Raw genomic sequence first — 18,269 nt, 5'->3', positions numbered from 1 at the left:
TGCTCCACTGGCCAAGCCAAAGTGTGGGGCTACGTCCACCCAGAGGGGTGCTGTTCTAATTTACATGAAGGTTCACTATATGCAAGTGCAGCCCTGTACACTGCCCTTTCTTTCAGCAACAGCACCCCAAATTTCCTCAGGAGTGCCACCCCTTCACCCAGTCCAGGTCATGTAGTTTAGGTGGGGCTGGACTCACCTCCAGTTCTAGTGATGGGCACATGACCCAAGCCTGGCCAATCAGGAGCACATCCTCTCTTCCACTACAGTGATTGGTTCAGGGAGAAGCACATGACCCAAGCTGGTCCAATCAGAATTGATCCTGGAACTCTTGATGCTGACAGCCATGTTTCTCCCCATAAAAGAGTGTTTAATGAGTCCTAATGATATCATTTGAGTCCCTGGATCCAGCCATGCCTGATGTCTCCCTGGGACTTTTATGTGACCTGGTAAGTCCTTCTGACCTAGGTAATGTTTAGCTTACAGCAGTTGGCATTGGGATTTTGTTGCTTGCAACCTATCAGAAGGGTCACCTAGGTCACAGGAAACCAATCTACAGCCCATAGGCCAAATTCTGCCTACCACCTGTTTGTACTAAGGTTTTACTGGAACACAGCCATGCCCATTTGCTCACGTACTGTCTATGGTTGTAGAGCAGAATTAAGTAGTTGTGTCAGAGACCATAAGGCCCCCAAAGCCTAAATATTTACTGTATGGCATCTTACCAAAAAAACTCATTGATCCCTGACCTAGATTAATGTCTTTCTTTATTAAGGTGGAAATTGGGGCCCAGAGAAAGGCTTCCCTAAAGTTGGGGCAGAGCCAGGACTAGAAACCTGGTTTTCTGGCTCCCAGCCTAGAGCCCTTTGTGCAGTCTCTTTTTATCTCTCAGATGCTACCCCTAAATGTCCATGGGTCCCCTAGGGGTGTTTGATTCACGTGGCAATTGGATCCCTCTGCTAGTCTGAGGCAAAATTCTTTTCTGCAGCCTCCCTGTGATACACCCAGGAGGTGCAGGAGTGGGGAAATTGAAATCCATAAATAACCAAGCCTCACATTCCAGCCGGCCTGGCCTGCCTCCCTGAGGGACCTGCTAACTGGAGCTGGAGCTGACACAGAGGACAACTGTCCCATTTGGGACCCCATCCAAACCCCGCAGATGCTCTCCTGGCCATGGAGCCTGGGACCAGAGGAAGGCCGTGTTGTAAAATGCTTTTTCCATCCTCTGAGACTCCTTCATCTTAAGGGGGCCAAGAGGTGTTTGGGAACCTACCTTAGGGGTCAGGGCTGGGAAAGGTCAGCAAGGGCAATCAGAGAAGGCTCCCTGGAGGAGGTGGCCTGGAGTATTCAAAGATGGAATAAAAACATTCTTGAAACCCTTTGCTCCCTTGCTGAAACCCTGTCTTCCCCCAGCTGCCTAAAATCCAGCCACATGAGTGTGCCCTGAATATGCCAAGCCCATTCCTCCATCTGCCAGCCATGTCCTTCTCTCAGAGCTTTGCACGGATGGGATGGCTCCCTTCATCGTTCGGGTCTGCACGCTTGTCACTGCCAGCCTTCCCTGACAACCTTTCTGACAGCTGCTGCCCAGCCTGAGTCACTCTCCATCCTGCCTTCCATTTTCGTTTACTTGTATCGCTGGCCTCTAAAATAGTAAGTTCCTGGTCTGGGGCGGGGGAGATCAAGGATCTTTGTTAAGTGATGAGCTGGGGATGCAGTAGTTAACAGGGAACTTAGAATTCAGCAGTGGAGATACAGTTGCCTTGTGGAGTGAGGGGTGCTATTCCACCGTTGGGTGGGGTAGGGAACTATGGGGTCCCTGTTGTAGGAAGACTTTGCTGAGTTGGTCAGGAGTTCAACAGGGAAAGTGGGAAGGAGAAGGAAAGGGCTCCTGGTAGGGGACCAGGGAGTAAGGAGTGCAGCGGGTGTGAGGTGTGAGGAAGGAAGAGAGGAGGGAGCATGGGGTGCCAGAGCTGGAGAGGTGTACAGGTCTCATAGGGCATGTGTGAGGCTGAGTCTCATCCCAAGGGGGATGGGGCACCAGGGCAGGCGGTGGTTGAGATGTGACCTGACAAAATCACTCACAGCTCAGAAGGCTGGTTTCAAGGATGTGTTAGAGGCTGGAGTCAGGGCCAAAGGGAGGTCTATCTGAGGGAGGGTCTCTCCCTGGGTGAGGAGTGAGTGTTGCCAGAGAAGACACAATGACCTGGACTGCCTGCTCTCCCTCCCTCAGCATCCACATCTAGGGCTCCTGTCCTGCCACAGCCCCTCCAGGCCGTTGGTCTGGCTAGCTTCCTGGAGGAGGTTACCTGAGCAGCCTGGACCCATTGAAAAAGGCTGAACAGGGAGGCCTTGATACAAGCCCCCGTTTAGCTGTAAGTGGGCTGTGTGAGGTTGGGCACCTCTCTGAGTCTCAGTTTCTTCATCTGTCAAATGGGAACAACAGAAGTCCCTGTCTGCTGGGTTTCTCGACAGGTCAATGAGACGTGTCAAGTGCTGGCACAAGGACCAGCACCCAAGGAGTGGCGATTCTCTCAGTGATTATTAGGGGCTGACTTTTTCCCACTAGAGGCCCGTTTAAGGAAGATGGGACAGACTAGGAGGAGAGAAAAGTTGCTGGAGATTCGGGGGAGTCTGAGGCATTAAGAGATGTGTCTTCTGGGGAGGCTTAGGGCTGACCTGTCTCCTATGGGGCTCGTAACCCTCAGGGCAGCACTTAGAAGGACAGTCCTGAAACTGGGAGGGGGACCCCATCTTCAGAGTTGGTAGCTAAGAACAGAAGCTGTGCATTTTCATCCTGCCACCATTCCTTTGCAGCCAGAGTGTGCAGGCCAGGTGGAGACAGCCACCTTGTGGAAGGTGACAGATGGCCACAAATGAGGGGTGAATGAACCTGCTAAATCATCAGCTGGGAAATTGAGCATCTCACCTCCCATCTGCGAGAGCCTCTTCCTTGTGGAAGGGAGCGTATGCTCGGGTGTGAATGTGGGGGGCGTTCAGTGTGTATACAGACGGGTTCAGACAGTGCTGCGATGAGGGTGAGGATACACACATGCACTCCCTTCCCACATTCTTCCCATCACACGTGCTCTGGCACCTGCCCATTGGGCCACAGGCTTTTGCACACAGTGATCATGCATTTTTGTGTGAAACACAAAGCCTCTATGTGTTCGCACTCAGAAGCAAGACATCCCAAAGGGCAGATTTGCACGCTGGCTCTTTTTCACTTGGACCCACGTGCAAGGGAGAAGCCAAGGAAGCCATGTGCATTTCCTCATGGAATCACAGGGGTATAGGCTGTGTCCTTGTTCACAGGTATTTCCTGGCCTTCCCCAAGAGAGGATTCCACTTCCCATCCTGTTGTAGTCAGGCTCGGCTGTGTGTCCACTCTGGCCATAGAATAGGGTGGAAAGGCGAGGTGTCGCTTCTGGGCAGGAGCCTTGAAAACCAGCTCATGGCTCCTTCATGCTCTTTTCCCTCTGCCACAGTGACCCGCAATATTCCAGCCAGATGCTGCCCATTTCCTCTAGGTCCTGGGATGCAGCTGAAAGAGCAGAGCCATAGGTGACCTGCAAATTAACTGGTAGATGCTGAGAAGTAAATCTGTGCCACTGTGAGCTGTGGAGACTGGGGCTGTTTGTCACTGCAGCATCACCAGTCGTAGCCGACTGAAACTACACCCCCCAACTCCTGCTGGGTTCACACGCACCACCCACAGACTCACATTGGTCTCACATCCTTTACACACATCCACACGCTCATGTACACTCACACTGGGCATGTGCACACACACACATGCTTCCCCTGGGCTCACACACACACTCCTGCTGGACTCACACAGGCTCACACTAAGTACACACAACCACATTCCCCTGAGCTCACACACACCCTCACACTCTCACACACACACTGGGCACACACACACACACTCCCCTGGGCTCACGCACTTTCCCTAGCACGCTCCAGGTGAGTGTGACATGCGCAGTGCCTCCAGCCTCTGATCTGGACCAGGGAGGGGTGGGAACAGCATGAGGTGGGAAGCAGATGTTGACTCCCTGGTGGAAATGCAGTTGAATCATTTCATCAGAAGGGGCTTTTATGTTGTCAAAGGACACAGACCTCAACCTTGGCTGAGTGGGCAGTTTTCTGAGAACAAGGAGGCTTTCCTGGGGAGTCAGGAGTTGGAAAACTTGGCTTTGCGCCTCCCGTGGCTGTATGACCCGTGACTGTCCTTGGTCTGCCCCTCTCTGGAGACAAGAATGACTTTGAATCCAGGAAGGGAGGCTGGTCAAATGCGAATAACAATGAACAGCCCAAATGCAACCTTTGCTCCTCCTGGAGGGCACTCACTGCATGCCCAGTGTTCAGTTTGTGAATCTGGTTCATGGAATCCCTCAGCAGCCCTCCACGAAGGTGTTTGGGTTAAAGTACCCTCAACAGATATTGGTGGGTGGCTCCCAGGCTGCAAAACTCGTGCTGGATGTGGATGTGGTGATACCATCCTGATCCCCTCCATAGACACACCTGACTAGACCCTATGACAGGAGTGGGCAGGCATGATCTTGGGATGGAGGGATGTAGGCATCCCGCCACGTCCTGGGGGAGTTTGGGAAGACTCATCTCTGGCAGGGCTTCTATAACTGAGCTTCCAGGCACTGGTGAGGGATGGGCTTTGATGCCAGGAAGACCTGGATCCAAGTCCCAACTCCTTTACTTTCTGGCTGTGGGACCTTGGGGGAAAGGACTTCACTTGACTGGACCTCAGTTTCCTCATCTGTAAAATGGATGTAATCATTGCTATAATCATGGTAGGGCTTTTGTGAGGATGAAATGAGAAGATACTCAGAGCAGGCTCAGGCAGGGTCAGTCTGTGCCTCTTTACTTGATGCTTCTTCTTCCAGGAAGCATTCGTTGATTTCTTCTTCTTCCAAACTCACAGAGCACTTTGTATCTGATTAAAGCACCTTTGTATCTGATGATCACATTCTGGCATAAGTTATAGTCCACTCATGCATAAATTTGTTCAGCATTTTGTTAAGCACCTTCTCTGTACCAGGTTCTAGGCTGGGGGCTGGGGTGTGGAATTGAACAAGGTGAGATTGAAACCCTCCCAGAAATGACCTCCCATTGACATGTACTCAACCTGAGGGCTGTGGCTACACTGTGTTCACCTTCCTGTCCTTCCTTCAGCCTGCACAGTGTCAAGAGGAACAGAATAGGAAGGGCTCAGGCCTCATTTGAGCCCAGGCTTGGTTACATTCTTGTTAAGTGGCCTTGAGAAAGCCCCTGCTCCTCCCTGAGCCTCAGTTTCTCCATCTGCAAAATGGCAGAGATTGGAACAGATCCTCTCCAAATGCCACTGGGCTCTGTCACTCAAGAGCTACCAAGAATGAGTCTGCCCTCACTGGCGGCCTAGAGCCCACCCACTATGCTCACCTCCCCCCCGGCTCTGAGGGTGCCCTGCCAAGGGCAGTGAGGGAAAGGTTCATGCTGGAGCTCTCAGGAGGCCGCCCTTTATTCAGAGTGGCTTTAATTAGCATCTGCGGGCTGATCAGAGTCTGAGTATTAATGAGCCATTGAGTCACAGCCAGTTTTCCAGTGTGCTGTGTTTTTGATGAATTAATCACTTCTGACAGCTCCAAACGCCAACTCTGTGCTCACCCCAAGCCAGGCTGGGGTGCCATTGGTTGTGCCATCCGGGGCCTAGGCTGGCCAAACTGCCGACGGCACACCCTACTCCATCAGGATGTCTAGCAGCCCACAACCTGGTCCCTTGGCCTCCTCCATCTGGATCCAGCCTCTCTCTCCATCTCACCCATCACTTTTCCTTGCTCCCCAATCCACTCCCATAGCACTGTCAAGTCACCCGGCCTCCTCGCTGGAATGGCAGCCTCTCTCCTTACTCCTCCAATGGAAGGAAATAATCTCTCCGGTCTTTTGAGTAACAATGTGAGGAAAATCATATGCTATCAGCAGCAGACGTCCCCCAAAGGAGAGACCTGTTTTATTTGGATGAATGCCTGTATACTTTTTTGTGGAGACTAGGGGTAAGATCTCCAGTGGGAATGCTGGACTAATTACCACTTGAGGGATGCACATCGAGGGTGGAGTGGAATTGCTCCAACAGTAGAGGGGATTTTTAGAGACTGCATAGGAAGAAAAAAGAAGAGACGCGGGCACACTCTGCCTCCTTCCCCCGTGGCCTCCTGGAAGTTCCAGGGATGCACCATGTCCTTTCAGACCCCTGGGCCTTTGCCCAAGCTCTTCCCTCCACCTGGAATGCCCAAGCCTGTCTTCTTGGTTTGAGAAAACTCCTAATTATGCTTCAAAAACCCAGCTCTAATGTCTACTCTACCTTCTACAGTGAACTCTTTCTGAGTTTCCACTCAACTCTGAAAAGATTGCCTGTGAGGCACTTATAATCTTGTTCCGGATCTGTTGGTGTACACATCTGCCTCCCCTGGTAGCCTGGCTGAGAGCTCCTGAGGACAGGTACCTTGTCTTATGCACCATTGTGGCTCCAGAGTCAGGCACATAGCATGTCATGGAGCGGTGTGCAGGGAATGGTGGGAAATAAATGGAATTAGTCAAATCCCTGTGGAAGATTGAAGGGATGTCTTCTGGGAATAGTTGAAAACATTCACCCTGGATTCAGTTGTGTGTGCCTCCTGGCCTAGAAGCCCCATGTGGGCAGGGCTGAGGTCTGAGTCCTCTTGGGTTCCATAGCATGGCCCAGCTCACGGGTGGTGGGTGAGTGGAGAAACCAGGGCACGTGGAACTGTATGAGGCTAGATGGCTGAACCAGAGGGGAGCTCAGGGGGCTGAAAACAGGAAGAGCCCTGGCTCCTTCACCTGGTGTCTTTCCCTCACCAGGCTCCATCACTCCCCCAGGCGCAGAGCCTGGGATGCAGCTCTCTCAGGGTGTCCAGTCTTGACTCTGCCAAGAAATGGAGCACAGAACATGTCCCCCATCAGACGGTTGCATGTAGGCAGAATCAGCATTAGAACACACAGCCCCAGCTCCATCACTTCTCCACTCTGTGTCTTTGGGCAGATGACTTAACCTTTTTGAGCATCATTTTCCACGTCTGCAAAATAGGCCTATTGATGGGAATTACTTCATAGGGCTGTTGTATGAATTAAATGAACTAATGAATAGACTAGAAAGTATTCAGTAATGTGTCCTGCCCACAGTTGATGTTCATACAAGGGCCATTTCTTTTCTTCTTTTCCCTTCCTTTCCTTCATTTTTCTCTCCTTCCACCTCCTATCTTCCTTCCTCTCTAACTTCCCAATTTACAACACAAAGGCAGAGAGAGAGAGAGACAGAGAGAGAGAGAGGAGGAGGAGGAGAGAAAAAAATGCTTGATTCAAAATGCTCTGATGGGGGGTAGGTTTCAGCATCTGTCAGCCACATTTTTGACCAGTACCCCTAAGGTGTCTTCATAGGCAGCTGTGAGTCTCTCCCACTCCAGAGCAGGGGAGCCTTCATCTCTGTGTTATTATTTCAGAAACTGTGTGCTGTTTTTGAGTAAGAGTGTCATGGCCTGGGCTCTGCAGCCCAGGGGCTGGAGGACGATGAGAAGGACTCCCCAGGATGGCCCAAGGCCTCTTGAAAGCAGCACTCTGAGGGACAACTGTTGTCACAAGGCTTCTGATCATCTTCTGCACAGGGCTTGCTTTCATGTCTGTGATCACAGCTGCTCCCTGGGGCTGTGCTGGCAGGATGGGAACACAGGGGTGGAGGGGCAGCTGCAGACACAGCCAAGACCAGCATCTCCCGCCAGGCCCAGCTGCTGTCTCCTGGGCTTGAATTCCACTCTTTGCAGTGTGGGCTTCACCAGCTTCCCTTTAAACTCTTGCCCCTTGTCTCCCCATTAAAGTAAGTGGCTCAGACTCATCTGTGAGAAGGTACAAGGACACCAATTGATTCTTTCATTCACTTGCTCATTCATTCATTCACATATTACTTTATTTTCCTCTCAACCTGGTAGTCAGAGTGACTCTGTTCAACGCAAGTCAGACCACGTTGCTCCTCTGCTCCAAAGCCACCTCACTCAGAGTAGAAATCAGAGTCCCTGCAGTGACCTGTATGACCCAGCTCCCATCCCCTGAGATGACCAGCTCCTAGTCTCAGCCACACAGTCCTGTTCTGGACACCCTGGGGGCAGACTCTTTTTTTTTTTTTTTTTTTTTTTTGAGACAGATTCTTGCTCTGTTGCCCAGGATGGAGTGCGGTGGCGCGATCTCAGCTCACTGCAACCTCCATCTCCTGGGTTCAAGCAATTCTTGTGTCTCAGCCTCCTTAGTAGCTCCTTAGGATCACAGGTGTGCACTACCACACCCGGCTAATTTTGCTCTTTTTAGTAGAGATGCAATTTCACCATGTTGGGCAGGCTGGTCTCAAGCAATCTGCCAGCCTTGGCCTCCCAAAATGCTAGGATTACAGGCGTAGGCCACCATGCCCAGCCCTGGGAAGACTCTTGCTTCAGCATTTCGTACTTGCTGTTCCCTCTACCTAGGACTCGGTGACCTCAGATAGCCACATGGATCCCTTCTCCTCTCACCTCCTTCGAGTCTTGGCTTCAATGCTGTCATCTCTGGGAACTCTTTTTTTTTTTTTTTTAGACGGACTCTCGCTCTGTCCCACTGGCTGGAGTGCAGTGGCGCGATCTCGGCTCACTGCAAGCTCCGCCTCCGGGGTTTACGCCATTCTCCTGCCTCAGCCTCCTGAGTAGCTGGAACTACAGGCGCCCGCCACCGCGCCCGGCTAATTTTTTGTATTTTTAGTAGAGACGGGGTTTCACCGTGGTCTCGATCTGACCTTGTGATCCGCCCACCTCGGCCTCCCAAAGTGCTGGGATTACAGGCGTGAGCCACCACGCCCGGCCTGGGAAGTCTTTTTTGAATTCTCTATTCTATTGAATTCTCTATCTCTCCCCATCCCAGTATTCCCTGTCCCCTGCCCCTTCTCCACAGCATTTATTGCGTTTTAAGACCCCACACATTTTGTTTATCAATTTTGTTTATTGTTTGTCTTCTTCCCCTAGAATTGAAGCTATATTAGGGCAGGAATTTTTATTTATTTTATTTGCCTATTAGTGATGAGACCTTGGGAAAGTTAAGTCACCTCTATGCCTCCGTTTCCTCATCTGTAAAATGCAGGCAGCAGTTCTCACAATCTCACAGCTCTGTTGCCGGGGCTATGAAGGGCAGACCCCCAGGCACAGCCTAAGCACACACGCATCATGGGAGGCTCCAACCTGCTGATGGGTGATTAATTGATTAATGGTGCGTATCAGATGATGGTGGTGTGGGTCGCTCCCCCTGCAATGCCCTTCAGCCCTCCATGCAAGGGGTTTCTCTTGGCTGTGCAGGGGAGGCTGGACATGCGGGAGCTTCTCAGCCCTGGTGGCAGCCCTTGACCAGTGAGGGAGAGGGACAGAAGTGGGAGGATGAGTACCCAGCTTGCTGCCCTTCTGTGGGATGGCCCCAAGGTGTGGTCTGCGCAGGAGGGATTAAGACCCCATTGCTGCCGGTTGTGACCTGTTCTGAAATAGACTATTTGCTTCCTTTCCTTCTCCTCCTCCCTGCCCCACTAGTGCTTCCTCCTAAATTTAACTGCTCACTTGTCTCAAGGTCTGTTTCTGGGGGAATCCAAACTCGAAGACAGGTTGACTCTTGGGGGAGCACTTCATGGGGAACACGCACCATCCCTTTCCCACCAGCTCAGCCAAGCTTCTCCAGTCAACAGCTCTCTCTGTGGTTTTCTTAAAAATGTCCTTGCAGTTGTCCTACAAAATTCTACCTGGACCACATGGGAGAGGAGGAATTAATGAAAATAGTGGAGCATTTTCTTCCTTCCAACTAGAACTGTCATAGGCCTGGCGAGTGTTTATTTGGCTGAATCAAAAGACTACTAAGAGGAAAGTGTCTTGTGTGTGGGGATAGCAGGGTGATTCTTCTATAGATTCCTCAGGCCATATATGGTGCGGGGAGGGACTTTGAAATACATTGGGCCTGAGATACAGGAAGAGCTCCACTGGCTCCTGAACTAGCTTATGGACTCAAGTGTTCATTCGTTCATTTGTTCATCATACTTTTATGAGCCTCCACCCCATCTGCCAGGGTCCAAGGTTGCATCGGGGAGCAGGACAGACATGGCCCTAGGACAACACGGCCACCCCAAGGGCTGTGGTAGCTCCAAGCCTCAGGAGTCTAGAAGTCTATTGGACTGGGGCCCTGGGGAAGGGAACTGAGCCCATCCTCCTAGGGTCCTTAGCACTCCTCTGGGCCGTGGCATCATCAATCACTGTTTACACCCTTGGTTGGTGGTGTTGGTACCATCTTGGCCACATCATGGAGGTCCTTTTATACCTCCTGGTCTTGCAAAGTTCCGTAATTACCTACTTGAAAGGGCAATAGAACTGTGATGTGATTTGCTCATCCAAGTAGGGAGAGAAACCAAGTCCTGGCTTCTGCCTTGTTATGTAGAGCCTGTGTTCCCAGAAGAGAATCAAGGGTGCAGAGAACCAAGCCTGAGAGAGAAATTTCCAACGAAAGTCAGAGAGTGGCCCAGAGCCAATGGGATGGAAACCAGAGGTCTTTAGGGACAATTTAGGTTCCAAGCTTCTCTCCCTAGATACAGGTCTTTGGTTGTTTGCACTCCACCAAACCACCTGTTTCATAGAGTGGGGCGCATGTGTGTGCATGTGTGCATGCGCATGTGTGTATTGGGAGGGGTGTGGCAGTGTAGGATAATGGTTCAGAACTTTGGGCCTTTGGAGCTAGGTAACCGGTAGTAACAGTGAACCTCTGCCCAGTACTGACCATGTACCAGGGACTGTGCTGAGTGTGCTACATGTGGGATTTTATTTAATCTTCCCATCAACTCCACAAGAGAGTGCATTAGCCAGGGTCCTAGTGGGAAATAGAAGATGCATACACAGGGAGAAATTGAGAAGCATTCAACGAGAGGATGATGAGGTGTCTGAGGTCAGCAACCATGGATTTAGATGGACCAAGGGAAGGAGATGTTTGGAGCATTGCAAGAGTGGTCATAGCTCTAGGAGAGGGCTGCCTGACACAGCTGTGGCTTCCACACAGGTGTCCATGCAAGGATGGAGCTGTTGCTTCCATGCAGGGGCAGAGATGTGGCCCAGTTTCTGTGACCCAGCAGGGAAGGAGCAGGGGGAAGACATTCCCCTGGGGAGTGAGCAGCCTTTGGATCCAAGCACCCACTCCTCCTGCTCTCCTGTCCCCTGCCAGGGCCGCCCATCAGCTGAACCCAGCTATACATATCAGAAGACAAAGGATCCTGTCGGTGTAGCCCTTATAAGCCTGCTTCATGCACCATACGGTGGGTGGAGAAGAGTGGAGAGCAGGTCGAAAAGGGGAAACAGCATCTCCGGGAGATGGAGGTGTATTCTTCTTCTCTTGCAGGACTGGTTATGTGATTTGAGGGGCTCAGTGCGCAATGAAAATACTGGCTGCCTTGTTTAAAAATTGCTAAGAATTTCAAGACAGTGATTGAAGAGCATAGTGTGCATAAACTAAGTCACATACTCACAGAGCCTGCCTTGTTTCCGTGTTACAGATGAAGAAACTGAGGAATAGAGAGGTAAGGCACTTCTCAAAGACTGTTATGAGTCCTGGCTCTGCCCCTTTCTAGCTGTGGAGCCTCAGACAAATCACTTTACTAATATGCAGGAGGGCCTCAAGACATCTAAGTACTATGGAGTCCTAAGAAGGAGGGGAGCAACCAGGGCCAGGCCCACGCCTTTGGAAACTGTCCAAGGTTCTGATACCACATTGCTCCCAGGGCCCTACACATCTCATGGATGCAGAAGTTGGCGGGAACTTTTGACATAATCTGCTCCCATTCCCAGTCTCTTTCTGGGCTCATATGAACATCAGAGCAATGAGTCCTGCAGTGGTATTATCTGGAGCTTGAGAAGTGATGTGCTGAGCTGGAAAGAACACAGGAATGAGAATCAGCAAGTAGGGATTTACCAAGAATGGTGTTGACATCATCTCATTTCATCCCAACCAGACATCAGAATGACCATCATAGCCACATCACCACACCACCAGCAGCTTTATTGAACACTTACTGTGTGCCAGGCATAACCACTGCACAATTACTCTATCATGAAAGTGTTGATGCCATCCCCACTTACAGACAAGGAAACTTGGGTTGAGAGAGAGGAAGTCACAGCTGAAGATGCTGGTGTTAGGGCCCATAGAGGCAACCTTCAACTAATGATGAATGAGGATTGGATGGGAAAATGCCCCCAGCATCCTCACTTGTATGTTGGAGATAACTCTGAGACATGTTCTACACTTTCTCCCAGCGTTCCCCTGTGGGATTAGCCTCTTGGTGCCCACAGTGGGACCTGGCTTGATATCACATCCACTATTGACCTCTATGGCTTCCCCCATCTTACTTTCTGTGAACTCCACCTGGTATCCATATCCTTGCAGCCCCTCCCACACTGTATTAGTGTTGGACTCTGTAGCCAGTAGAATATGACAAAAGTGATGGTATGTCACTTCTGAGATTAGGCTATAAAAGACATTATAGCTTCAGTCTTGATTTCTCTCTCTCTGTCTCTGTCTGATTTCTCTATCTCTCAGATCACTCACTCTGGATAAAATCCTGCTTTCCTGTCATGGGAAGCCAGATGGAGAGGCCCATGTAGTGAGGAACTGAAGCCTGCGGCCCTGAGTAATGACCTGAGAGAGTTTGGCAGTGGATCCTCTAGCCTTGGTTAAGCCTTCAGATGACTGGAGCCCTGGCTGACTCCTTGACTGCAACCCCGTGAGGGTCCCTGAGTCAGAACCACCCAGCTAAGCCACTCACACATTCCTGACCCTCAGAAACCATTAGGTAATAAGTCTCGGTTCTTTTAAGCTGCTAAATTTTGGGATAATTTGTTATACAATAGATAATATTAATAAATTTTCTCACTTCATTATCAATATGTCCTGGGTTTACCTCCCAAATGAACTTTTTAGGCTTGAATCCTTGTTTCAGGGGCAGCTTCCAGGGGAACCCAAATTTAGTACCTTGCCTAGGGGCGCTTACCTAGTAAGTGGAGAACCAGAATTCAGACCCAGAGCACATGGAGTGACCGCCCAGGGGTCCTGCACTGTAGATGTGTCGGCCACTCCTGGCTTCTGCTGCTAGTGCCTTGGCGATAGGGACTAGCTCTGGAGGGTCCTCAGCTCAATGCCTTCCATGTGCTAGGTGCTCAGTATGTGATGCTTCCCTTCTACTTCCTGCCCTCTCTTATGGAGGCTTGGCTTTGTCAAGCTTAACTCTCCTGTATTAGACTGAGACTTAAGAGCATGATCTCTGGATTTAGGCTTCCTGCATTCAAATCCTGGCTCTGGGACTCACTATCAGGTTGATGTTGAATAAGTTATTTAACCATTTTTCTGCCTCTGTTTCTTCCTCTATAAAATGGGGATAATGGTAGCCACCTAACAGTCTCATGAGGAGAACTAAACAAATGTCTGTATAGTTGTGGTAAACTCCCAGCACACAGTGAGTCTAGAGAAGGGTTGCTTTACTCTGATTAGTTCATGCCTCTCCCCAGTCTCTCTGAACACACCCATCGGAAGGGTACAAATATTAGGCAGTCAGTGCCTGCCATGATTTGAGAGATGACTTTGAGAGATTGTTTTTCAATTCCCAGGGCACCCTAGGTATCCTTACCAGTCATGTATGGCTTCAGATGAGCTCTCGTCTTACCTTGACAACCCAGAGAACAGACCCTTTTCGGGGTGGGAAGGTGGATAAGCAGCTTAGAAGATGGGAGTATGCTTCGTGAACTTCACTTTTTTTTTTTTTTTTTTTTGCCAAGAACAAATCCTGGCTGCCTTCCCAGCAGGTGCTCAGTAAGTACACATCAAAGGGATAGATTGGAGAAATGCCAAGATGAACATCACTGCCTTGAAGACAGGCGTGCATTTTACATAAAATAACGTCTCCAGAAGCACTCATACAATAATACCTCCAAATACACAGGCATTTCCTACCCTCTTCTCCTCTTCCTTCTGTGCTGGTGGCCCCCAACTTCCTGGCTGGAGTTGCTCTCTCCACTGGAAACCCCGAAGGCCCCATAGTTCATATTCATCTCCCACATTAGGTGAGGAATATTGGCCCATATATTCCCTGATTATGCTAATTAACTAGTTTTTTCTTTCTTTTTTTTTTTTTTTTAAGGAGACAATTATTACCTTCAGTTTGACAGTTTCTAGCTCCATTAGCAGTCACAGCTGCCAGCATCATGGTGCTGATAGTTACCTTGAATTGCTCGGAGAAAGACAATGATTGTCAGACTGCATCCCCAGCCTTTCTTGCAGTGGAAGTGATGGGTCACTGGGCTCTGTAGTTTCCACAGTGAGCTGGAGTCTAGGGAGGTGAGGCCACAGCTGGCAAAGTCACCAGCTCTGACTGTGGTCTAGGCAAAGGCAATTAGGTTGGAGCAGGATGGGTGAAGATCCAGACAGCTGAGGCTGCTGCTCTGGGATTCAATGAGCCATGGGGACAGGAAGCGATGTCAGGGGCAATTCTCCTTGTTCATCTAGCGCTCCATGTGGACCAAGTGCCTCAGTGATGCTGATGGCCCCTCTTCCCACATGGACATCGCTTTCCACGGCTCCGAAACATTCTGTGCCCAGGGCCCATGGCTTCTCCTAACGCTTGGCTCCTGGGTTCTGCAAACTCATGGCATACTATTCCCACAGCCCGCAGCATGTCTTTTTTCCTTTTGATTTAGAATTTTTTTAAAATCTCTCTTTTTTATTTAAGAGAGAAGGTCTTACTCTGTCACCCAGGCTGGAGGGTAGTGGCGTGATCACAGCCACTGCACTGCAACCTCAAATTCCTGGGCTCGAGTAATCCTCCCACCCCAGCCTCCTGAGTAGCTGGGACTACAGGTGCACACCACCATGCCTGGCTCATTTGTTGAAAGTTATTTTTTGTAGAGACCGGGCCTGATTATGTTGCCCAGGCTAGTCTCAAGCTCCAGGCAATCCTCCCACCTCAGCCTCCCAAAGTGTTGGGATTACAGGTATGAGCCACTTTGTCCACCCTAATTTTTAAAAATTTTTTGATAAACATTTTTTTCTTTTTTATACTGTCATTGACTCGGTAGGCTCGTGATTTATTAATAATTCACGGGAATGACTTCATTTACCTTTGACAGTTCCATAATGCTTCTGACAGTTACTTTATTTTTGTCTCTGAGGGTGGGAGGGGCTCAGGCACCCACCCAGAGCTGCCTTCCCTAATGTTCTGCTTATGAGCAGTGGGTGCACCTGTGGCAGGGCAAAGGGGAGGCCCGCAGGAACTCACCTTCCACCTTGCATCAAGGACAAGGGACTGACCAGCACCACCAAAGGGACAGTAACGGGGGAAGGTGGGAGTCTGGCTCCCACTTCATGTCATCTCAGCTATAATCATAGTCCTCCTTTAGAGAGACTTTCTCTGTGCCGGATGCTGGGCTTATAAAAGCATTTTGTGCTCATTTTTCCCCCAACACCCAGTAAAATCCTGAGAAGGAGAAATCCTTGGCCCATTTTACAGACTAGGATACTGAAACTTAGAGATCTCAAGGCCCCTTCCCAAAGCCTGTGAGTAATGGATCCAGGATTTGAACTTCAGAGTCTACATAAACCCCCCTCCCCAGCCACACTCCACTACCCCATCTATAGAGTGGGGTCTTAATCCCTACCTCCTGGTTGCGGGGACAAAGAGGAGATGACATCTGTGAGCACTTGGTACCAGTAACTGAGGTCCTTTCTTCCCTCTCTCCTACTTAGTCCATCCCCTTGAGAACATCTCTGTCTCCTCATGCCCCCACCTGCTTTCCCTGGGACTGACTGGCCAGGCCTACAGTGCAGAAAGGCCTCTCACTCAGGCAGAGGGCACCTTGGATCCCCTACCTAATCATAGTTGTGGCTGGATTGTCTGAGCGCCCATAGGCCTTGCTGGGCCATGGTCTGGAGGTTGAGCAAAACTCATGCACATGCACACGTGGGCCCACACATTCAGATACATGCTCTTGCATGTGCACGGGGCATGAGCATGCATGTGTGAAACTGTGTGGACAGACCCTGGCCCCTGGCCCCTGCATCATCACACACTGCTCTGGAGCAGACAGAAGGCAAGCGGTGGGAGGAACCTGGAGGATAAGGAAGGGATTTGGACTGAAGTTGGGGGAAGAAGAGGCCCTGAGGCTGGCAGGGAGGGTGAGGCCACCTAGGGAGCATCCAGACTTCCCCAATACCTGTGTCATCCATGCTACAGGTCACGGTCACAAAGATCCAACCTACTCATGGGACCAACAAAAGAACCAAGACCCAAAGGATGGCGTTGGCCTGTGCAGGGCCACACTGTGTGTACATGGCAGAGCCAGTGCTAGGACCCAGGCTCCTACACAAGACACCGGTTCCCCTGACATCAGAATCTCAGGCAAGGACTGGCTTGAGGTAGTTTGTGTGAGAGGTGACACCCGAGAATAGGAGACAGGGAGCCGGAAGAGTGAGGCAGGGAGAGAGAAGCCAATACAAGGCCGTGCAGTCCAGGCTGCCATGGTGGCAACAGGGATGTGAATCTGCCGAGATGTTTGAGGAGCATAGGGAAAGCCTCCCACAATTGCCCATCAGCTCCTATTCTCCATTTGTCAAGGGGTGCAAGAACTGGGTGCTAACTTCTCTGGACTTCTGAGCTGCACGTGCATGGGGGCCCAGTGAGCTCTGTGGGTGCCCCCCACCCCCCCACCCCCGCCAACCGCATATAGGCAAAGACTCTGGCATGTCCTTGAGCATAACCTGTGAGTGCAAAGGAAGAGCCTGCACAGACAGCTGTGGTGAGGTCAGAAGGGTCAGGAGCAGAGGTGTCAAGTGCATTCCAGCAGCAAAACACACCTGCATATCCATCTGCTTTCATTAGGTAACTGCTTGATAATTCAGCTCACCTGAGCTCCCTGCCCCTGGCAGGATTGTTCACTTTGAATAGTAACACAGCAGTCTCCCTTTATTTGTGGGGGATACTTTCCAAGATCCCCCGTGGATGCCTGAAGCCAAGGATAGTACCAAACTCTATACATGTTATGATTTTTCCTATCCATACAGATCTATGATGAAGCTTAATTTATCAGTTAGGTACAGTAAGAGATGAACAACGATAACAATAAAATAGGACAATTGTAACAATATGCTGTAGTCAAAGTCGTGAGAGTGTCTCTCTCTCTCTGTCTCAAAATTTCTTATCGTATATAGTGTTTTCACGCTGCAGTTGACTGAAGGTAACAGAAACTGCAAAACGTGAAAGTGTAGATAAGGGGGGAAACTACAATAGCAGCTAATACTCAGTAAGTCCCCAATATGTGCCAAGCCCTGCTCTAGTCACTTTATTTGTATGAACTCATTTAAACCTTCCTACAGCCCGGCGAGGTCAGTACTATTATTATTGTTTGAATTTTACAGATGAGAAAACTGAGACCCAGCGAGTAAGTGGCAATGATTGGATACAAACCTGGCTCCAGAGCCTGAGGCTCTGCTTCCTCTCTTACGAGATCCCAAATTCTAAGTTGCCCACCCCCAGGAGGAGTCCTGGGACATTTCTACCTCAGTAGCACATGGCCAGCCGCTGGCTCAGGTCACTTCCTGGGGAGGGTTATTGGGAAGAGTATGTCCCTGGCACTTGTGGGAGAATGGGCTCCCCGGCCCTCAGGACCTGTAGGTGTTCCTTCTGACCCCTCAGGCCTGCCCTGGGGCCACTCTCTGCAGTCCCCTCCTGTCTCTGTCCCTCTGCTTCTGGCCACCCATCTGTGGCTGATGGGAAAAGGTGCTCACGTCCTGGAGATGTGGGCACAGGAACTCTTGAGCAATAGCTGCCCCGATCAAGTGGCCTCCATGGCTCAGTTTCCAGCAGCTGTGGAAGGAGAACTGCTAGGTCACAAAGAGCTGGGAAGCTCGCCAAGCCACAAGTGCCACTGATTGCTTCTGAATGCCCCGCTCCCTAGAGCTCAAGGCCAGCTCCCCTCAGCCCACTTGGGCAGTGGCCAAGGCTTATCAAGTGGGTAGATGCTGTGGGTGAGGTTGTGTGGTGTGCTGGGTCCCCTGGCCTCCCTCCCGGGCTGGTTGGCTTGGGGTCCAGCACCCTCCCGGAGACCCCTCTGGTGAGCAAAGAGCTTAGACTAAGCCAGGTGCCCTCCACACATGGTCCTGGATCATGGAGTGGGGTGACAACCTGTGCT

At 50.6% G+C, this 18,269-nt stretch overlaps 1 long non-coding RNA gene across 1 annotated transcript; it reads left to right on the top strand.

The window, feature by feature from the left end:
- Positions 1-191: 191 nt before the first annotated feature.
- LOC105477702 (uncharacterized) lies at positions 192-13,278 on the top strand. Its single transcript, XR_984895.3, has 4 exons — positions 192-446; positions 1,411-1,650; positions 11,440-11,617; positions 12,634-13,278. It is a non-coding gene; the product is annotated as an uncharacterized lncRNA (long non-coding RNA).
- The last annotated feature ends 4,991 nt before the right edge of the window (positions 13,279-18,269 follow it).

The sequence above is a fragment of the Macaca nemestrina genome, chromosome 2 (assembly GCF_043159975.1).
Source record: "Macaca nemestrina isolate mMacNem1 chromosome 2, mMacNem.hap1, whole genome shotgun sequence".
NCBI lineage: Eukaryota > Metazoa > Chordata > Mammalia > Primates > Cercopithecidae > Macaca > Macaca nemestrina.
Note: the sequence above shows the minus strand (reverse complement) of the source record. Positions and strands in the feature narration are given on the sequence as shown.